Here is a 24,121-nt window from a genome sequence, read left to right on the forward strand (position 1 = left end):
ATCAATTTTTTCTTTGTCTACAATCATGTTGGTATCTGCTATTTGCAAAACAAAATTAATTCTAAAAATGTGCACATATGGATTATATATGGAGTTCTAGCTTCTCTTATTACACCTGGATGATGCAAAATGTCTATTGTAATTTAAGTACTAAATTTATTCAACATTTATTTAGATAGGTTAAATTATACGTGCTTGATAAATTATATTTAGAGCAATGAAAGAGTAAACATATATATGAAAATGATGTATGCATAATCTTATTATAAGTAGTATTTTTTTTGAAAGGATAAAGAAATGTTAGTTGGAAAAAAGATGTCAGATTGGAACATCTGACAAAAAAAGTATAAAATTAAAATATAAAGTACCACTTCTAATGTGTATAACTCCTTAAAATTTTAGGTACACTCATCAACTCTCCAATTATATGTTATATTTTTATAACATTATTTTTAGCACTCTTTTAGTTTTAGGAATCTTAATTTTCAACAAAATTGCTGTAAATAATATTTTTTATTTTTATTTTTAAATAGTTTCTGTGAACTGGGCGGGTATATTTACCTAGTTACATTATGAACAATTTGCACATCCTCGTCTTTTTTCTATATTCTTCCCTCTTACAATTACAAGTTACAACCTTTCTTTTGTATTGAAGTTTGTTAACAAATATATTGTTTGTATTCCCTTCAACCAAATAGAACAATAGTGTATGAACTGTGTGGTGTCTAGCAGTTATACAATAGCCGTTTCGGTTCAGGGAATGTTGAGTTATTTTCAAAGAGAATTCACGTTTAGGACTTTATTTCATAAGACAAGCAAGCTATATTCTAAGACAGTTGAGAGCTTCTCATTTTCATTCATGACAGAAATAGTGGCATTTTGCTTTTGCCTACAATGTCAAAGGGAAGATAGCTTTAACCTGTCCCGGCCAAAATAAACGAAATGTAGTGTTTATATTTAAACACACAGACACACAGACATGGAGAGGGAGGGAGGGAGGGAGAATAGTTTGTACTTTGTGATAACTCCGATGCCTAAACTACGTTATTTTTAAACTGTTGGCTAGACAGTTGTCTACCAGCTCTGTAAAAACTTCTTGCCCTATGTACTGTATGTTAACATAATGTAAAATATATTATACATATGTCATACATTAAATAACTTTATGCAGCAATTTTTAGCATTATAACAGTTTAATATGCAATTTTTTTGGTTGTTATATATGCCATTTTAACTTCAATTTTCAATGTTTTCAGTCTAGTACCAAGCACACAGATAGTTTCTTCGAGCATATAGACAATTGTACGGGTATGTATGATCAGAGTTAAAATTTTATGAGAGCCTGCTGCATAATAAACAATCAACAGCTCAATGTCTTTCTTTTTAGCTTCCAGTTGTAGAAACTTGAAGTTCATATCAACAAATTGCACAATTTAAACTAGAGATTTTCTTCCCATCTACTCGTTAGCCGCCATTTTGTTATAAGGTTTATGATGCGCACACAGCAATATGTGAATGAAGATTCTAGTGTATTTGCGCAAACTGGAAAAATAGAAGACAGAGATAGGTAGGGAAAGATGCACACGTCTTGATGTCTCAAATGTAACTGCTATTTTACATGCTTGAGACCGAAAGTTTGATGCAAATAAACGAATTTTTGTTTCTTGACATCTCAAGTCCTCAATAGATGGTTTTAGTTTAGAAAATCTCAACATATTGTTTATAAATCATAAAGAAATTTATTAATGGTAATAATATTTTATGTACTATATCTAATCTTTTTAATCTTTGAACATAACAATATTTTTTCAAGATCTCAATCATCAGAGTTCACAGAGAGCGTTGATCAATAGTGACATTCAATGAGTTCATGCCTGTAATTCAAGAAGATGAGTAAAGAAAATAAAAAAATGCGTAAAAGGAGAAACTAAACACCAAAATATCATCAGCTAACCACATGAATCTGGATAGGGCATTTTATGATTGTTTATCATGTATTATTTTGCAACTTGGAGATATAATTGTTCTACAAAAAATATTGTTAACATCATAGCTAAAATTAAAAGGTTTCTGAGATCTATAAGAGAATTCTTAATTTCCCTTGTATAACGAAAGGAAAGAGCTAGCAAATATCAGCTAGCGATCAAGATGTGAGGAACCTGCAACATCACCAACGGCTTCTGCATTTGGCCCGCATCCCATCGATAGCTTTTGAAACAAATCTTGTAAATTTTTTAAGGTTATAGGGCGTGCCTGCATAAATGTATAGAAAATTAGATATTAGATAAGAACATTTAAGATACATTAGTGTGTGTACTTGTGACTCTGTCCTCGCGACAAAAACTCATGTAAAAAATTATGTAATATTCAAAACGAGGAGTCGTGTATCTAGAAGTATTGATGTCGGTTTTGTTGTGCAACTAGAGATGCCCATAGAAGTTGCTGAGGCATACAAAATTGCAAATACTGTGTGCCTCCAGTATTTATGCGTAATATAGATACTTTTTTTTATAAACTTGGATTTTGGTAGTGAAATTTGCTGTTTTGTGCCACAATAGAGTCCACATTTTTACATGTATATAAGAGATCATCTGGATGGACTTACACGAAGGGCTTCAATATATGGGGCAGTCGTCAGTATTGGCGGAATGAAGCTTCTCAAGAGGAGACAACCCCTGCTGCATTCGAATCACATCAAATTATGTTTGTTAAGTACAACAACCAGACCGCCCCAAGGGACATAAAACCACTCTCAAGCTATCGGTGCTTGGTCAGAGGACATTTTTACACAAGTTCTAAATCAATAATACAATAACTATAGGAACGATATAAGAATAGAAACACACAACAGCTTGGAAGATATTCTTACAAAGGTTGCTGGCTAACCTTGGATCATCGGACAGTATGACATAACATTGAATATATTCTTCAAAACTGTAGTAGACGGTTCATCCTGCATCTTTTCAATTACGTCATTAAAAACCTTCATGATTGCACACAACCGGTTTGCAGGCTCACAGCAATACTGTAGTCCTGTTAGAATTTCAAACTCTCTTAAAATATATGTATAATAAATAATTATAGTTATTAAACTATACTAGTTTGTAGTATGGATAGTAGCAGCCGTACATGAAGAAGTCAAACATGTTATCTAGTATTTACACCTTCTGGATAGTCGGTGCTTGGTGAGTAACCCTGTGGCCAGATAAGAAGAATACGTGTCTAAGACCCCTGCATGAAGTCAAGACACCAGCTATATCATCCGGAAAAATAAGGTAGGCTAACCAGAAGAGCTCCTGGAATAAAGGTAGGCTATCCTTTGAATTCTACAGATACAAGGCTGGCAAGAAAACACGGAAGTTAATAATGGTGATGTAAGGCATGACATGAATGCATGAGATTAAGACTATAAATAGTAACAGCTCTCTTGTATTCAAAAATACACCGAGTGGAAAAGAAGTAAAATATTGTAGAGAGGAAAAGAATAGAGCTGTAGCTCTTGAGAGAGAAAGAAAAGGCTGAAGCTTTTGTGTGAAAGAAAAGTTGTTATTTTTATTGTGAGTGAAATAAATATAAGTGTTGTGTTATACAGGTGTGTGTTTATGTTTATACAAAGTATTAATATTTGTTTCTAGGCCCATCTACGTTTCCAACAAGTGGTATCAGAGCCAAGGTTCTGTTCAGGAAAAATGGCGAATATGATGCAACCGCAAATTCCAAAATTGACGGCAACAATTATGGGAACTGGAGTATACAAATGAAGGTGTTACTCAGTTCTTACGATAACTGGGATACTGTGGAAAATGGGTATAGCGAGCCCGTGGATGCAGCCGCTGAAGCAGCTCTTCCAAATGCCGAGAAGATGACGTTAAAGGAGTCCCGTAAAAAAGATAAAAGGCGTTATTCACAATTTTTCAAGGTGTTGATGAATCTACCTTTGAAAAAATTTCTGAAGCAAAAACAGCAAAAGATGCGTGGGAGATTCTGCAGAAATCATTCCAGGGTGTCGAAAAAAGTTAAAAAGGTGCGGCTCCAAGTTCTACGTGGCGAGTTCGAAAATTTAAAAATGAAAAGCTCCGAAATATTGGTGAATTTGTTACGCGTTTGAAAACGGTGACAAACGAGATGAAAAGAAACGGTGAAAGTCTTAATGATATCCGGGTCATGGAAAAGTTGCTCCGTTCATTGACAAGAAAATTTGATTACGTTGTTACATCAATTGAGGAGTCAAAAGATCTATCCACAATTTCCATTGATGAGCTCGTAGGTTCTCTTCAAGCCCACGAGCAACGAATGAACCAGTAGATGGTGCAAGCCATTTGGAGGAGAAGGCGTTGCAAAGTAAGGTGTCCATCAGTGACAGTTCTGGCAGTAGCAGTTCTGCACGTGGCAGAGGTGGTTTAGAGGTGGCTACCGAGGTGGACGAGGACGAGGAAGGCAGTCCTTCAATAGAGGCCAGAATTCGGGAAGTTATCAATCATCTGGTCGTGTTCAAAATTTTAGAGGCCGAGGAAGAGGTGGATTTCAACAACGAGGTGATAAATCTCAATTTCAGTGTTATAACTGTAATAAATTTGGCCATTTCAGTTATGAATGTAGATCACCGAGAAGTGGAAGAAAGAAGTCATTTTGCAGCAGCAAAAGAAGACAAGATATTGGCACTGCTATGTTCCTCACTTATAAAGGCGACGAGGGAGAGCAAGAAAAATGTTTGGTATCTTGACTCTGGTGCGAGCAACCACATGACGGGCCACAAGGATTTATTTACGGAGATAGACGAGACCATCAGCGGAGAAGTTACGTTTGGTGATTCATCGAAGATTCCAGTCAAAGGTAAAGGTACAATTACGATTGTATTGAAGAATGGTGAGAAAAAGTTTATTAATGATGTTTACCATATACCTGCTTTGAAAAGTAACATCATCAGTCTTGGCCAACTTGTGGAGAAAGGACATTATATACAGGATGCAGGATAATTCTCTCGTCATCAGGAATCGGGATCAAGAATTAATTGCAGATGTGGAGATGTCAAAGAATCGTTTGTTTACACTTGATATACAAACGAAAATGCAGAAGTGCTTGAGTCGGTCATTAAAAAATGACTCATGGTTATGGCATTTAAGGATATGGTCATCTTGGATTTCTAGCTTAAAAATTATTGTCAAAGACAAAGATGGTGGATGGCTTGGCCAGAAATTAATGAACCAGAAAAATTTGTGTGAAGCATGTATCAAAGGAAAGCAACACAGACAAAGTTTTCCTGTGGAAAATCATGGAGAGCCAGAAGGCCATTGGAGATTGTCCACACTGATATTGCTGGTCCGTTTGATATCCCATCACTCGGAGGTAACAGATATTACCTAACATTTATTGATGATTTTAGCAGGAAAAGTTGGGTATATATCATTAAAGAAAAAAGCAGAGGCTCTTGATAAATTCAAGGAGTTCAAAGCACTGGCTGAAAAACAAAGTGGACATTATTTTGAAGACACTCAGATCAGACAGAGGAGGCGAGTATACTTCAAATCTTATTCAGAAAGTTTCTGTAGAGCACATGGCATCAATCATCAGTTGACAACGGCGTATACTCCTCAACAAAATGGCGTTGCAGAAAGAAAAAATCGCACTATTCTTGACATGGCAAGGAGCATGGTGATAAGCAAAGCATATGCCAAGAACTTTTTGGGCTGAAGCCGTGTTTATGTGCTGTTTATCTGTTGAATCGTTGTCCAACAAAAAGTGTTAGAAACAAAACTCCAAAGAAGCATGGAGTGGTAGCAAACCATCAGTTGGACATCTAAAAATCTTTGGGTGCATTGCATATGCACATGTTTCCAGATCAGAAAAGGAAGAAACTGGATGATAAAGGCGAGAAATGCATCTTTACCGGATATGACAAAAGAAGCAAGGCATACAGACTGTATAATCCACTAACGAAGAATTTAATCATTTCTCGAGATGTTGAATTTGATGAATCAGATTACTGGAGATGGAGTGATGAAGAAAGAAAAGTTAGAGGTTGTTCTTTAATAATGATGATGATGACGATGATGACCCCAATATTGAAGATGACGGAAATGATGATCCAACACCTCCACAAAGTCCAAATCAACAAACTCCCGCATCAACACCATCAACAGGAGGAAGCAACAGTTCAGGGGGAGCACCAAGGAAGATGCGGAGTCTGGATAATATCTATGAAGCAACAAGTCCGGTACAAACAACATTTGATTATTCTTTATTTTGTTTAATGACTGAATGTGATCCAGTTACATTTGAGGAAGCTTCTGAAGAAAGCAAATGGAACAAAGCCATGGATGACGAAATTGGTGCAATCAAGAAGAATGATACCTGGGAGCTCACAGATCTTCCAGAAGGACACAAAGCCATTGGTGTCAAATGGGTCTACAAGACAAAGACCAATCAAGATGGTGAAGTTGAAAAGTACAAGGCAAGATTGGTGGCTAAAGGCTACAAACAGAGATATGGCAATTGACTATGATGAGGTGTTCGCTCCAGTTGCAAGAGTTGATACTATAAGACTTCTTACAGCAATTGCAGCTCAGAATCAGTGGAAGATTTTTCAGATGGATGTCAAGTCAGCATTCTTGAATGGTTACCTCGAAGAAGAAGTCTATATTGAGCAGCCTCCAGGATATGTTCGAAAAAGCCAAGAACAATAAAGTCTACAGACTGAAGAAAGCATTGTACGGATTGAAACAAGCCCACGAGCATGGAACACAAGGGTTGATGAATACTTTCAGAAAAATGGTTTTGTGAAGAGTCCATACGAGCATGCTCTCTACACAAAAACAAATTCAGGGGGAGATATTATGATCGTTGCTTATACGTAGATGACATGATCTTCACTGGAAACAACCCTGGTATGTTCGATGATTTTAAGAAAGTTATGACTAACGAATTTGAGGATACAGATATTGGTCAAATGTCTTACTTTCTTGGAGTCGAGGTGAAGCAAAGCAAAGATGGAATTTTATGTCACAGAAAAAATATGCCGAGGAGATTTTAAAGAAATTCAGAATGGAAGAATGCAAGCCGGTGAGCACACCAGCTGAAGCTAGCATAAAGCTCAGAATTGATTCAACAAGGGAGTCGGTAAATCCGACATTGTTCAAAAGTTTGGTTGGAAGTCTGAGGGTACCTAACTTTCACTCGTCCAGATAATGTATGCAGTGGGACTGGTTAGTAGGTACATGGAGAAGCCAAAGCAAGATCACATCATGGCAGCTAAAGAATTTTGAGGTACATAAAAGGTACACTTGATCATGGTCTTTTTTACACACACTCTCAGGATTCAAAATTAGTTGGCTACTCAGACAGTGATTATGGTGGTGACTTGGATGACGGGAAAAGCACTTCTGGTTATGTTTTTCATATTGGTTCGGGAATATTTTCGTGGTCATCGAAGAAGCAACAAACAGTTGCTCTCTCAACATGTGAGGCGGAGTATATGGCAGCAGCAGCATGCGCATGTCAAGCTATGTGGCTAGGCTACATATTGGGCGAGTTAAATCTCGTAAAAGATGATTCGGTTAAAATCTATGTGGATAATAAATCTGCTATCTCACTCGCGAAAAATCCAGTGTCCCACAGTCGAAGCAAACACATCAATATTAAATATCATTTTCTTCGAGAACAGGTGAACGACAAAATTGTGGAATTGGTACACTGCAGGACGGAAGAAAATTTAGCGGATATTTTTACAAAGCCATTGAAGCCGGATACATTTCAAAGATATGAAGAATAAGCTCGGAATGAAAAGTCGAGTTTGAGGGGGAGTGTTAGAATTTCAAACTCTCTTAAAATATATGTATAATAAATAATTATAGTTATTAAACTATACTAGTTTGTAGTATGGATAGTAGCAGCCGTACATGAAGAAGTCAAACATGTATCTAGTATTTACACCTTCTGGATAGTCGGTGCTTGGTGAGTAACCCTGTGGCCAGATAAGAAGAATACGTGTCTAAGACACCTGCATGAAGTCAAGACACCAGCTATATCATCCGGAAAATAAGGTAGGCTAACCAGAAGAGCTCCTGGAATAAAGGTAGGCTATCCTTTGAATTCTACAGATACAAGGCTGCAAGAAAACACGGAAGTTAATAATGGTGATGTAAGGCATGACATGAATGCATGAGATTAAGACTATAATAGTAACAGCTCTCTTGTATTCAAAAATACACCGAGTGGAAAAGAAGTAAAATATTGTAGAGAGGAAAAGAATAGAGCTGTAGCTCTTGAGAGAGAAAAGAAAAGGCTGAAGCTTTTGTGTGAAAGAAAGTTGTTATTTTTATTGTGAGTGAAATAAATATAAGTGTTGTGTTATACAGGTGTGTGTTTATGTTTATACAAAGTATTAATATTGTTTCTAGGCCCATCTACGTTTCCAACAAGTCCCTGCTCTTGCATCATTATTCTTGACATTATCCAAGATGCAGTCTGTATAGCCATATACAAGTGTTCAGAGTGAGTTTAAAGAGCCAATTAACTATGGGTGTCGATCTATTTATATTTTGATGGTGTACCGGAATTGTTTCAGAATTAATTTGCTCAGGTTCTTACTAGGACGATCAAGTCTATGCCATGCAATATAAACCTTATGATTTATATATGGCTGGGTAATAATGTTCATCTAACACCAAAATATTAGATGTTCATCAAGTCCACTTGATATGTATTAATACGAAACATGGAGTATTAACTAAAAATCCCTTTTTCAATAAACACCTAGCAGAAACACTAGAAAGGGATATTAATTTGAAATTTTTAGTAACCAGATTTTATACTCTGTACTGTCTTACATTACATGTAAGGTGATATAATTGCAGTAAAAAATGCTTGGAAGCGAAGAATGTTGAGTTCAAATTTTAATGGACACTTACTGATTGTGAAAGTTCGTTTCCATATTCTATGGATTTTAGACCACAAAGGGAAGAGTCCTGATTCAAGCAAACAGTGAACAGCAACCTTTGTCGAAGGGTCGCCTACCTGCATAGTAGAGAAGATTCGGATGATATTTGGAGTAGAACCTTATAGGCATATCAGATCATATTAAAGCAAATTGATATGCAATCTGGTAAGAAATAATGGACATTTTCTTCAACTATTGTTCTGATTAAGCTAATTCATCTCAACATTGCATTCAATTCAGAGCTGAAACTTGAAAGGGCGGGTAGCAACTAGCAATGAGAAATACTTCCATGCAGGTTACTGGTGCTTAGCTGTTTTAATAATTCAAATGGCTAAAGTATAAAAAATTGAAGGTATCATGTATTGATTTAGAGTGGAATTGTACCTCCTTCAGAAGACCACCAATGACCCCCAAGCTCATTAGCCTTAGGTACTGGAATGGCTTGCTCGTTTCTTCAGTCTCCAAGAAAGGGTACAAGTAACAATGTATCTGAACTGCAAGGACAGAAGTAAGGTTAATACAAGTCTGTCTACGATTAACCTTATCTAGCTCCTTAATTATCCTATTAAAAATCAGTTAATAACAATATTTGAATAAGTTATGCAAAATCCTCCATCCCAGAATTTATGTAACAAACTTGTAACTTCAACTGAATCCTTGATTTCACCTCAGTGTCCTGTTTCTTTGGTGTTCACTAACAAATCATACCAGCTTGAATAAAAAAGTGAATGCATTTATATATCAAAACACGTCAAGTTCGACAATATCTTGTGTGGTCTTTAAGTAGCAATATCAGACATCAAGAAATCAGCAAAAGTTATAGAATGAAATTAGCTTATATCATTTGGTGAGAAGAAGCTATAACTGTGGATACATCCAACTATGTTGAAGAAGACTAATGTAAATACTGAATACATTAGCAGAAACAAGTCACATAGCTTTCAGAAAGTTCAGAAAAATACCATTAAGGAACTGCATCTTCGTTTGAGGGTGAGTGGCCAAGCACTGCATTCAATAGAAAATACACTTTGATATTAGAGTTGCATACATAATTTTTAAGTACATAGAGGACCAGCTATGGCTCCTGCATAAGTAAAAATAAATTTGATATATATAGATAATAAATTTGATAAGTAAAAATAAATTTGATAAGAAAAAAGTTTGAAAATTAGGAAATCGAACATATAAAGCAAATACATTACAAAGTTAATACCACTAGAAAAGGAAATTAAAGGAGCGGAAATGACCTCAAACAAAACAAGTACATCACAAACTTTACTTGAATCTTTCATGGTAAGTTTCTCAGGTGTTAATGACTTGTATATAGATAATACTTCCTGCAATAAAGAAGATAATTCCATTAATCACCAACTGTAAAACACAACATTCTTATTTGAATAGATAGAATAGCCAATACAAACCACAAGGCTGAGCTTGTCAAACAAAGTAGTAAATCATTTAAATGATTCCAATGACCATCATGTGCGGATTTCATAAATTGTATCAAGTTCTGATTCAGATGTGATGCAACTTGATCTTAAGGGTAGGACTTCTCTAAGACGTGTGACATAAAAGTTGCAGAACTTCCTTACAATGCCTATTTTCCAGATTTTTGGGTTTCAAAATTTCAAATTTCCAAAATATTTGAGATCTCCGCAAATCTTCTCATTAGTTCAATGAAAGATTTCTTCGGCAACTGACAAGCAAAGATACGGGTGCAGAAGTGCTGGGGTGCGTGGAAAAAAATCTAATAAATAAATATAATAATATGGGAATTCGGGTGCGGGGGACACGACATATAGAAATATAGATTTTCTCTAGATTTGATGTTACATATATTCAATCTGGTTAAAAAAACCACAAACTATAAGCAAATTTAATCAAATGCATAACTTATTGATCTAAAACACAAAATATAGGTAAAATATTTTAATTTATGCAAAAATGAACACTAGCATAATACGTTTGTATTTACTAACAAAAACTGATACTTAATTTTACGAAAATAGGCGGTTAACAGAAATTTTGATTACAAATTGTGGGGAAAGAATCAAAATTAGGATTCAGGATGAATCCCCTATCCGATGAGGGGACGTGCATGTCATAGTATCGGACACAAGGATCAAGGGATTCACAAACAAGTATAATCATTTCAAAAGACAAGAAAGAATAAGGATCATTAATCACGAAATATTGATTAAATACTATATAACTGGGGGACACTGGACTTGAGAAGATCAAATATAACAATGTAACCTAGATACTGCCATTTTGGTTTAGTAGTCCACTTCAGTATTAAGATGTGAGGAAGAAACTCAAATCAAAACAGGGAACTTTTATTGTTAATGTTAACCAAAATTAGAAGTTAATAAAAAATTCACGACATGATATAAATTTAAGCAAGCTATTAAAACAAATACATTTAGTTTGATCAATGCAAAGCATTTGGTAGACCCAAGTCATTGTGCATACCGATAGGAGTAAGAAAACCGTACTGATTGACCGCCAAATGTGGAGGGCCAAATCTTGAATTCTTCCCTGTTTCTGTATTGATAAATCACATGTTAGAAATGAAATATACTATATCACCCAATAGACATTAGAACATAGAGTGTAAATAATTTGACTCTGCAGGCTGGACTGCACTTTAAACTTCTAACAAGCAAACTTAAATGATACTATACAGTCATTTAGGCGAGTCAAGATCATCATTTCTCTGCACATACTTATTGTTCTAAATAAAATATAAAACTACAAAATATCGAAAGAATCCACGTAAAAGTGACATTTGGTGCATACAAAGATATATATTTGCACATTCCGATTGAAGAGATACTTTCATAAATCAGACTGATTACAAATAAATATCGATCTATGTTTGTGTATGAACCACATAAAAATGAAATCAAACGAATGAGTATATCTGGTTTACATAATCCCTGTTCGATTAAACCACACTTTATGAAAATGAAATGACCATCATAGACATCATAAAATCATGACAAGGCCACAATTTAACTTGTATTTCAACATATGAATGCATAATTTAAACTCTTTAAAAACTCAGATCTATTGTCAATTACTTCTAATCAAGACACACAAATATAAAAGATAACTCTAATCATAATTAATCATCAATCATTTCTAACCAGCCACGTTAAACAAGCTTAAACACAAAAAATGCATCCAATCATGTATTAAAAACATCATTTATGAATTTACAATTACAGATCAATTTATGAATCAGGTTCTCGAAGCAACACAACCAAGTCCTCTACACTAGCAGAAGGCCAATCAATAGCTTTGCTAGCACCATCACAGGGACCATTGTTGTTAGCAGGTGCACCACCATTCGACATAACACTGTTGTCACCTTGTATCGGATCAGGATAAAGAGAGTCAGGGAGATTCAACATTGTTTCAGACAAAAACCCTAGATATGAACTGAACAAGATGGCTGCTGCTGTTATGTTGTGTAGGAAAAGAACACTGAACTAAAGATGCGGCAATATATTGGAGGCTGTAGGAATGAATATTTTTTCGGTATTTATAAGATTTTTCATTTTGCTGGAGTCACTGCTGTGTACCTAGGATTGGGTGCTGGACGTATCCTTTTTGCGGTTATTTGGAAAAACAATTTCTAGGGGACGTTAGAGGTTCATGGTTTTGGGCCTAAACCCACACTTTACATACCTCATCCTTACCTTTTACCTGTAAATTTGTGATTAAATATTTGTAAGATTTTTCATGTTTTGCATCAAATAATTTGGGATAGTTTGGGAAAAGAAAATTGTTATGGTATATAAATAAGGTTGCACAAAAATTTTAAAATCTAGGAGCAATCTTATACATGTATAAATTTATACCAATTATTGTTTGTACCATCACGGTAATTAATAAACAATAATTGGAAAATATGATTTTTTAAATAACTTATATTAGTTAAATCGTACATGATGGTAATAATGTAATTTAAACATACATATATTTCAAGATACGTAATGATATTTGATCGTATTCGTGACTTAATTAAACTACAGTATTTTGCACTTAATTTAACGTTAAAATCAAATTTATTCCAACCAACTTGTAACAATCAATTAATAACTTTAGAAACGGCTATAAAGTTTATACATGGTATAAATATTTAAAAAATGAAGTTTTTTTAAAATTTGAAACCTAAATGATATGTTGTTTTAAAAATTTGCAGATTTTAATGAGAATTTCTAATTCAAGATCTCCAAGTAATACTAATATATGGAAAAAATTTGAAAATTGTAGTAATTATTATTTATTCAAACAAAGTAATTAATAAATTATAATGTTCTTAATCACCTATGGAAGTAAAGTGGTTAATGATAATATTTACGTTAATTTTTCAAAATACATAAAAGTGAGATTTCAATGACATTTTGATTGTATTTCATGACATAAATGGAATCTATTATTTTGCCTTAAAATTTATGTAAAAGATAAATTTATTTTCAGCTATCAATAGTTACAATAATTTTGGAAACAACTGTAAAAAATTTAGGTTTAACGGATATAAATTTTGAACTATACTAACATGTTTAATAAATTCGCAGATTCGAACCAGAGTTTCCAATCAAAATTTGATGAATCCAACACATTATGTGAGGATTCTATTCAAATATTTCAAAAATCAATTAGTGTAGTACTTTGTATAGGATTAATGGTGGATTGATGGGTCTAATCGAGAATTTTAGAATATTACTTTTTATCATTAATTTATAATTTTTTTAACCTTCGTACTCAAACCAGATGTAAATAATTGGGTAGGACGGGGGTACTCGTCAATGTTATTTTTCAATTTTTTTTTGCTTTTGAAATGCACTTTTTTTAATTTGTTTGCTAATATAGATCTAGTGATAGATGGTTAAACCCAGACTAGAAAACCTGTGGTCACAAGGCCTAAAATTAACCAGAACTCAACAGCCCACTCTCACGAAAATTTTAACCGCTACCAATTTATTTTAAAATCATGGATTATAATATTTTAAAGCAAGCTGTTAAAGTCAAATATATTGATATAAATGGATCGACATATTTAATTTGGATTTCAATTTTAAAAATCTTTGACTTGTGTGTTATTCAATAATAAGTTCTTTTTATTTTAGTAATTGGCAGTTTGTAATCCACTTTTATTTTTATTTTTGCGATTTCAGTCTACATTATTTTCTCTGCCAACTTGCACCCCATAAAATTGATTTCTCTTCTATTTGCACCCCGTTAATGACTTTCCATCCAAGATAACCGTTAACTTTAACGGAAGTAGGGACATTTCAGTAAATTACTAACGAAAATAGAAGAAAATAAAGTAAATGAAAAAGTCTCTTGGTGTTGGAATTTGTAGTGGCTTGAAGAGCTGTCTGAGTTTGTTGAATGATGTGAAAGAGAGTTGATTTGAAATGGTGCTCATCACAATCTTTGCTAAACATCCAAGATGGAGTGTTTGTACTTGAGCTATGGCCTGCTTCTCCCCCTGTGTGCATGAAATCTTCTTCATCATCATCTTCATCCCCAAACTCCTCCGAACCACCAGCTGGATAGTCAAATTCATCACCAGCTGTGAAGGACATGGTAGTGATTGCATCATTGGCCCTTTGCATAGAAGCAGTTGTGTGCACGAAGTTGAGAATTCTCTCAGAAGCCACATTGTCCTGTTCAGCTAGAACTTGATAAGCTAGAACATGGTGAGTAAATGCCTCAGCTTTAAAAGAAACAGAGTCTAAGACAGCTTGATAATCTTGCTGAAATAGCTATTTCTTTTCAGCCTCATTGACATCCCTTAACTCACTAACAATGGGATCTTCCCATTCTTCTGTACCTGCTTTTCTATCATAATCTCTCTTTTCTTACATCAAGGGCTCCCCTTGGCTTCCCACCCTCACACCTTCACCTTCACCTACTAAGGTGGGACTCCACTCACTCACTTTTGCCAACTAGAAGAAATACCTTGCATATTTTCACTCTTTTCCTCTCCTTTTGCCTGAGAGCAATTCAGCCTCTCACTATGTTCACTCCCTTTCCTCAATCCTAAGAGTGATTGTACAACTACTAAATCATCTGCACTTGTGACAACAGTTGAGATTTCAATTTGTGCAGTGATTGTCAACGGATGAGAAACATCCGTCGAAGTAGTAGTTGAAAGTGTCAATGGATAATTGCTGTTAAGCACATCCGTCGAGATACAATCACTGGTCAACGGATGAACAATATTCATCGAGATAGTGGAAATGACAGAGTTTGGAGTAGAAACTACTGTAGAATCTGTGGTGATTGGTGAGATTTTGCATAGTATTCTTAGTAGAATCAGAAAGAAATGGAAACAAATCATCTAACAAATCTTTACTTGTGTGTTATTCAATAATAAGTTCTTTTTATTTTAGTAATTGGCAGTTCGTAATCCACTTTTATTTTTATTTTTGCGATTTCAGTCTACATTATTTTCCTGTCAACTTGCACCCCATAAAATTAATTTCTCTTCTATTTGCACCCCGTTAATGACTTTCCATCCAAGATAACCGTTAACTTTAACGGAAGTAGGGACATTTCAGTAAATTACTAACGAAAATAGAAGAAAATAAAGTAAATGAAAAAGTCTCTTGGTGTTGGAATTTGTAGTGGCTTGAAGAGCTGTCTGAGTTTGTTGAATGATGTGAAAGAGAGTTGATTTGAAATGGTGCTCATCACAGTCTTTGCTAAACATCCAAGATGGAGTGTTTGTACTTGAGCTATGGCCTGCTTCTCCCCCTGTGTGCATGAAATCTTCTTCATCATCATCTTCATCCCCAAACTCCTCAGAACCACCAGCTGAGCTGGATAGTCAAATTCATCACCAGCTGTGAAGGGCATGGTAGTGATTGCATCCTTGGCCCTTTGCATAGAAGCAGTTGTGTGCACCAAGTTGAGAATTCTCTCAGAAGCCACATTGTCCTGTTCAGCTAGAACTTGATAAGCTGGAATATGGTGAGTAAATGCCTCGCTTTAAAAGAAACAGAGTCTAAGACAGCTTGATAATCTTGCTGAAATAGCTATTTCTTTTCAGCCTCATTGACATCCCTTAATTGTGTTCTAGAACAATGTTGATAATTTTATTATTTGGCCATATTAGTTCTTGAAGTTTCAGTAACTATTTTTTCTTCAGGAATTCAATTTTACCTGGTTTATTAACAGGTATTTAAAGTGCTTGCATAACGGGGAAGGATCTGTCATCGATATTCCACTTCAGTGCCTTTTTTACTTTTTGAAAACCCGTTATAAACATTAATGAACGAGAGACTTAAAGTTGTAGTTCATGTGCAATTTTTGATATTATTCCACCAATAATCGTATCATAATCTTTAATTTTTTTGGATTGTTATCTCTTGTGTAAGGTGTGCTCTCATGGATCTACAACATTAATGAACGATGAGCTTTTTTGAGTTTCAAGTGGAGGTGAACATATCTCTCATGCCATCCATCTCAAGGATTAATGATTTTCTCCCTTTATTTCTTCCTATTACTTTTATATTTGTCGTATTTTTTCTCCTTTCATCTTCTCTTTTCATGGAATTTAGATTTTAGCCTTTACAATATGTTCTCCTGAAGGCATGTACATAATTTTAACTAAGATGAGCTTTCTGAGTCTTTTGCACGCTAGGAACCAGGTGATTGATTTATATCTTGGATCAGAGTTACAAAATATGTAAAGTACAAAGTGATTATTAAAGTAGGGTCTATTTATCAAGCTTCAGGTTGGATAGCGATCGCATTCTTAGCTAATCCTCCCTATAGGTAAAAAAGTTTTAGGCATCATCATCTTATCGGTCATGAACATTCACTACGCCATAAGTGCACATAGGCAACGATTTTTATCCAGCGTTGCACAAAAAGCGTTGCATTATCTACAAAATTTTCAGTTTATTGCAACATAGTGGTGAAAGCGTTTCATTACATTGAAGCTACCATTGCTAATAACTGTTAGTGTTGTGCAGCATGCAACAGTAGAGGTCATAGCGTTGCATTAGATATTTTTTTTATTTAATAAATGCTAACGTGGAAAATAAATCTGAGGTGGCGTGCTGGGGACCCACGGGTGCTAACGTGGCATGTTAACGTGTCATGCCACGTCAGCATTTTGGGCCCCACATATGGGGCCCATTGGTGATGGAATGCTGACATGGGATTAGTGGGACCCACATGGGGGCCCAAAATGCTGACGTGGCATGCTGACGTGGCACACAGTGGGGCCCACTTGCTGATGTGGCACTTCAGGCGTTGTATTTGCTTTATGGTGTTGCAGTAGGTTATTTAGTGTTGCGTTAGTTATTGTACTATTCTTAAAATTTATTTGTTATATTTATGTTATAATTTTTTTAAAATATTTTTAATTGATCCAACCGTACAAATTTTGTTTCCTACTAGTTTTAGAGATGTGTAATTTTTTTTTAAAAAAATAAATTTTATATCACATGCTTTTTTAATAGTCAAACCCCGGTGCACACGGGTTCACATTACGTAGTCTTGTTCCGGGTGGTGATTCTATTTTTTTAAAATTTTTGTTCAACGATCCAACCGTACGGATGATGATACCTACTAATTTTAAAAATGTCTAAATATTTTTTAAAAAAATTAAATTTTATATCGTATGTTTTTATAATAGTCAAATTACGGTCAACACGGGTTCCTATAACCAAGACTTGTCCCGAGTGGTGATTCTATTTTCTTGAAATTCTTGTTCAATGATCCAACCGTATAGATGATGTTACCTTCTAATTTTAGAGATGTTAAATTTTTTTTTTTTAAAAAATTTAGATTTTATATCACGTGCTTTTTTAATAGTCAAATTACGGTCAACACGGGTTGCTGTTACCTAGTATTGTCCCGAGTGATTATTCTATTTCTTTAAAATACTTGTTCAACGATCCAACCGTATGGATGATGATACCTACTTATTTTAAAAATGTGTAATTTTTTTTTTAAAATTTAGATTTTATAGCGTGTGTTTTTATAGTCAAATTACGGTCAACACGAGTATAACCAAGTCTTGTCCCGAGTGGTGATTCTATTTTTTTAAAATTCTTGTTCAACGATCCAACGTACGGATGATATTACCTACTAATTTTTAAGTTGTGTAATTTTTTTTAAAAAAATTAGATTTTATATGTGTTTTTATAATAGTCAAATTACGGTCAACACGGGTTCCATGTAGATTCTTGTCCCGAATGATTTCTATTTTTTTTTAAATTCTTGTTCGACAATTCAATTATACAAATAATTGTTCCGATTAATTTTATCATTGTCGTGTTATTTTGACATATATTTTACATTAGTTATACAATTTTCTTATAATATTTAAAATTGTAAATATTTAATAAAAAACTAAAAAAATAATTAAATGATGTTGAGACACAGATCTGCACACTTTCCCAGGCCAAAAAATTGGGCGGTTATTTCCCCCTTAACAAAAATTCACTCTTTCTCTCTAAATCTGAGCTGATACTCGAAAATTAAAATAATATTAAAATAATTTACAGAAAAGCAACAAGATATTTATCAAAATAATTAAAAATTATGATTGTAAAGACTTAATTAAGTCAAGGCCCAGCCCGTTAACAGACAAGCCCTAAAAATTTATCATTTTTATATAAAACCCTAACAAACATAAATCATTAGCAGTCCGCCTCGTCTTTCAACCCCTCTCTTCACTCAGATCTTCAGACCCCTTCTCACCTCCACCATCCTCTCCTCCGCTCACCTTCTTATTATATTCTCCTACACATCTCGATCCGAGATGTGTAGAAACAATCGAGAAATCAACAACCTAATCCGTACAACACGTTTCTCGAACCGCCTTCGTATGCTGAAGCAATATTTCGATCGTTCGATGGAGAAGATAGCAACGGAGGAAGTGGAGTCAACGGTCATGATTTGTTCGCAACTTCGACTTCACATTCCGGAGCGAAGTATGTGCGAATCACGGTTTCGGATCCTCAGAAGGAGCAAGACGTGTCGAATGGGAAGTTGCCGTTGGTGAGGACCACGGATGTGGCGTCGAGAATGTTGGATGGGGCGGTGAAGTTGCCTTGGCAGTTGTTTGGGAGGGAGAGTTTGCAAGGGAGTGCATTGGATGTGAATGAGGTTGCGTTGCCTGCGAAAGGAGGGAGGGATTTGTTGAGGATTTTTAAGGAGTTGAAGCAGTCGGTTACGAATGATTGGGGTGCGGTTAAGCCACCGGTTGTGGAGGAAGATAAGGAATTTTTCAAGAGGAAGGGTAAGTTGCAGGATTTCGAGAATCAGATTGGTATTGCTTCTCAGCAGGTCTATTGAACTCTTTTGATGTAAATTATAAATTTTGAGTGCTATGTTTGTCGGTTTATATAATTAGTAATGTTTCTCGATTCAAATATGTATTGATATTTGTCTGATAATGCTGATCTAGCGAGACCATTTTGAGTTGCGACATCTCAGACTTGATTAAGCTTAAATGTATGTTAATCAATTTCCTAGCTCCATACAATAAAGGAAATATCGATATTTGCCTCGGTGTTATATGTAAATTTGTAATATTTATTACTGTCATGTAGTTGATTTAGGTACTAATAATATGTATAATGAAATGGGACGTATGCTATTGACATGAAATTAAAGCTCAGCAAGAAATTGGGGAGACGATGGGGCAACTGGGGTTGGCTTTTGTCAAGCTAACGAAGTTTGAGGCGGATGAGGCAATGTTCAACTCTCAAAGGGTGAGATCTGCAGACATGAAAAATGTGGCTACTGAAGGGTTTTTAGCACATAAACGCAGCGAAAACGTAAATTTACTCTTAAAAAGAACCGAAACCCTCCGCAGGATCCATGCGAAAAAATAATATTTAATTCGTAGTTCAGTATGTTTACCTTAAGAAGCTTTACGTTAATGGAAAGATGGAGGTCTTTAATAGCGATCCAAGAACGATGAACGGAGATCCTTAGCAGATGCTCCTCAAGTGTGAAGCACTCCACCGGTATCCATCAAGAAAACGATGTAATGAAGGAGGAGGAGATGGAGATAATTAGGGTTTTGTCAATCTTTTTGGTTAAGGCAAAAATAGGGTTTATAATAGTATATTTATAGGCAAAATTTTCAGCTAAATTTTTTTCCATAAAATATTATTATTATTAACCCTTTATTATTCTCACTAATAATTAAAACACCTTTTAATTATTAATCCTTTTTCTAAATTCTTTAGAAATAATTCTCTCACTTGATTTAATTTCTAAAAATTAAATTCTTAATTAATAATATTAAGAATCTTTTCTTAATTAATAATATTAAGAATCTTTTCTTAATTAATTTATAATCAATTAAATCTCATTTAATCAATTATTAAATTTGCCAATTAATTATTTATTTCATAAATAAATAATTATCAGCCATTATTAATTAATTCCTCCACCATTAAATCATTCTTTTATGGTGTGACCCTATAGGTTCAATATTAAGCGGTAGTAGAAATAAATAATAATAAAATTATTTTATCATTATTTATATAGATTCTCTAATTCATTAAATATGATTAATAAATTAATCATATTTATTCTACATCGTGAGGGATACTTCTCAGCATATCGCGACTATCCGGATAATACGAATTCACTGCTTAGAATACCAAGAACCTATTCAGTGAGTAGTTACCGTACAATTAATTCCTTCTACGCTGCAATATCACGATTAAATAAGGCATAAAACTTGTGTCAAGCCTATCTTATTTAATCACTTGCTTTCCCATTCACTATGCTTAGTTCTATTTAATGTAAATTAGAAACTCCTTTCTAATTTCATTCACTCTGGCCAGAGATTCCTGGATTAACATAAGTGGATCAGCATTGAACATTCTCTTCCTACACTGGAAGGGGTAGATCCTTTATTGATCATACCCTATCTTCGTGTACAAATTCCTATACCCAGTAGAGCCCTTATAATTGTCCCTTGAGACTAAGAACTAAACCAAAGCATAGTTCAGTGTACACAAGATGACTATGATGACCTCAAGTCTAAGGATACTTGTACAACTATCACTATGTGAACAACTGCTGACATGTGAGTGAACTCCATTAGTTGTTCAGCTGTGTGAGTCATGTTCAGTGAACTTATTCTATAATAAGCACCTACATACTAGCTATAGTGTCACCAACAAATGTCTATGAGAACAGACATCCTTCATAATGAAGCAAGCATAGTATGTACCGCATCTTTGCGGATTATTAATTACCAGTTATAATTCTACGACCAGGAACTATTTAAGTTTAGAGTTATCATCTTTTAGGTCTCATTATTATGATCTCATCACAATCCATAAAAAGCTTTACTCTAAACTGTGGTATATCTTATTTAAATATTAAATAGATAGAGCCCCAATAAAAACAAAACAAGCCTTTTATTAATATCAATGAAATCAAAACAGATTACATAAAAGTTATTCCTAAATCCTCATACATGATTGGACTTAGGACATATCACTTTCAGCTACTGCTGCTGTCAATACTAACAGACTCTATCGGGAGTTGAATGCACAAACTGTCAAGCATCTGGTAAGTTACTGGATTGTTGTACTTTCCCAGACTTGAATTGCTAACTTTAATCATGATCCTTTATCTTTTCAAGCATCTTGTTCCACTCGAAGTGCTAGATATTTACAGATGCTCTATTCTTATACTGCAGGATAAGCTTCATGACTATCTTGGGGTGATGTTGGCAATTAACAATGCATTTTCTGACCGCGCGAATGCTTTGTTGACGGTGCAAACTCTTTTATCCGAATGGCCTCCTTGAATGTAAGGATTGAAAAGCTTGAAGCTGCTTCATCAAAGATTTTTTGTGGTGACAGGTCTAGAATTCGCAAAATAGATGAGTTGAAAGAAACTGTAAGAGTAACAGAGGAAGCTAAAACCTGTGCAGTCAGAGAATATGAACGGATCAAGGTAACATGTTCTTCCTTCTAGTGCATGTATTACCCGAACACTTCAGAAATTTTAGTGACACCAGTTATCCATAAATTCTTTAACTAGTTTTTGAGCTGAGATAATATATTCTTTAAGTAGTTTTTTCTTCATCCAATAACAATCATTATAAAAAACTGAATACAATAGGAGGGTCTTGCACTAAGAAAAATAGTTAATTGTGTGTGTCCTTAAGTGGATATTAGAACCATTTCTTCAATTGCTTTATAAAGTAAATGTGCATAAGCTTTGCCCTTGCTTGAGTTATGCTGACAAATTAAACATAGAATAATTATTCATTCTGTTGAATTGGATCTTGATATTCTTATAAATGAGGACTTAATTTTTTACCAAACAAAATATAGTTAGCAACATAGTCACTCAGACTTATTGCTTAGTATGTAGCATAATAAGCAACGAAGAGTTAAGCACCTCAGATTTTTAGAAGCAAGCAAGAAAACATAATAGGATGAAGTATTTAGCAAAAGTATACAAAGTAATTAACACAGAAGGAGCATAAATGTGCAACACTGAGTATATAATAGAAGCGAAGTCGGTCATGAGCAATGGGGTCACCAAAATCAATCCCAGTAATCATTATTTAGAAACACTGAATATAAGTTCTAGGGTCTATTATTTGATTGTGGCTACCAGACTGTGGTGGTATGTTATGGATGTTACTGCTAGCGAATGGGAACGTAGAGTATATCCGTGCAGTCCCTTAACCACTTTTCATGGTTCTATTCAATTAGATAACAAGGCAACCTGGGTTACATGAAGCTTCCTATCTATACTATGACATTATTGTTAATTCTTATTCTAAACTGTATATTTGTGTTGTATTTGCAGTGCTTACCTATTACCATCGACGTCGGCACAAATAACCAAAAGTTGCTGGATGATGAGTTCATTATTGGGCTCAAACAAAAGAGGGCAACTGGGCAGGTACTTTTTATCTTCTTTCTGTAATTCATAGATATAATTACTTGCGGTCTACAACTAAAAACTAATTTTGTATGCATTCACCTGCATCAAGGAATTTGCCGAGCTTCTGGAGAGTTTATGTCTACTGTTAAGCAGAACTATGGAGAGAAAATCCTCATACAGGCTTGTTTGCAGTTTCAAACATTTAAGTAGATAATGGATTTTTATATGTTATAAATTCTAATCATTTGACATTGATTCTCAGTTTGAAGATCAATCTTATGGTTGATTATGTGATTAATAGTGATTTATAAGTTTTCAGGGTCAACTGACAGTTATCACGAGTTGATCGGGATCCGCACCATACTGAATGCCTAGCACCAGATGAAGTGGCCATGCTTGTGGTAGGTTGAGTGTTTTTGAAAGTATATGCACTAAAATGTGTAAACTTTATGTCCTCTTATTACTTCTGTAAAGGCTTACCTAATGTTGTTTTATAATTTAAAAGACAAGTTTGAAAGCCCTGTCTGGAGCAGTTTTTACATAGATTCTGATCACCACAAAATGCTTCTTTCTTTGTAAGTAATAGTGCATTAATATTTTTCTCATTTCTTTTTCCATTATTTTTTTCGGATTTTAGTTTTTGGTTGTTAAAGAAAGTTTGTTACCTTCAGATAAGTGGCATGAGCTTGTGGAACTATGGTCCATGTGATGGATGTATTGGTTGAGTTGGTTGTTGCTTTGATATATAATGCTACTCACTATACAATAATGATTATCATTGCTTGTTCTTATCAAGGATTAGTTTTGCTTTTACTACATTGTAGGCTGCAGTGAGCGGAAAATACCTCCATCTATGCTTGGATATGCTTGTAAGAAATTTTGTGCGCCTTTATCTTTCCTTAGGCTATTACAGTATCCACGTGTGCATGCTGCTTTAAAGGAAATTGCTGATTTAGTTCCCCTCGCACCACTGAGATTGAAAAAGTAATCAAGGAGAGGATGCCCCAGATCCTCAAAGCAACCTTGGATTGTAAGTTTACTTCATCTGCTTCTCGTCTTTTTGGGGACATGCTTCTCTGTAACCTTGGCTGGAAGTACATTTTTTATGCATGTCTATGTAGACTATATAGCACATTATCGATTTGTTAAATATAAATTTAGAATGAATTTTTTTTGGTCTAGTTGCAAGTTGTTTCAAGTAATTTCATTAAAGGAAATGTCGGGGCCTATATTGACTCCAAAAAAATTACCTTTTGAGTCCAGTTGCTTTTATGG

The 24,121-nt window shown here is 34.6% G+C and overlaps 1 pseudogene; it reads left to right on the top strand.

Moving 5' to 3' along the window:
* Positions 1-12,435: 12,435 nt before the first annotated feature.
* Positions 12,436-23,834, top strand: LOC141705512 (sorting nexin 2A-like; annotated as a pseudogene).
* Positions 23,835-24,121: the final 287 nt, after the last annotated feature.

This window comes from Apium graveolens, unplaced genomic scaffold, assembly GCF_009905375.1.
Source record: "Apium graveolens cultivar Ventura unplaced genomic scaffold, ASM990537v1 ctg8975, whole genome shotgun sequence".
NCBI lineage: Eukaryota > Viridiplantae > Streptophyta > Magnoliopsida > Apiales > Apiaceae > Apium > Apium graveolens.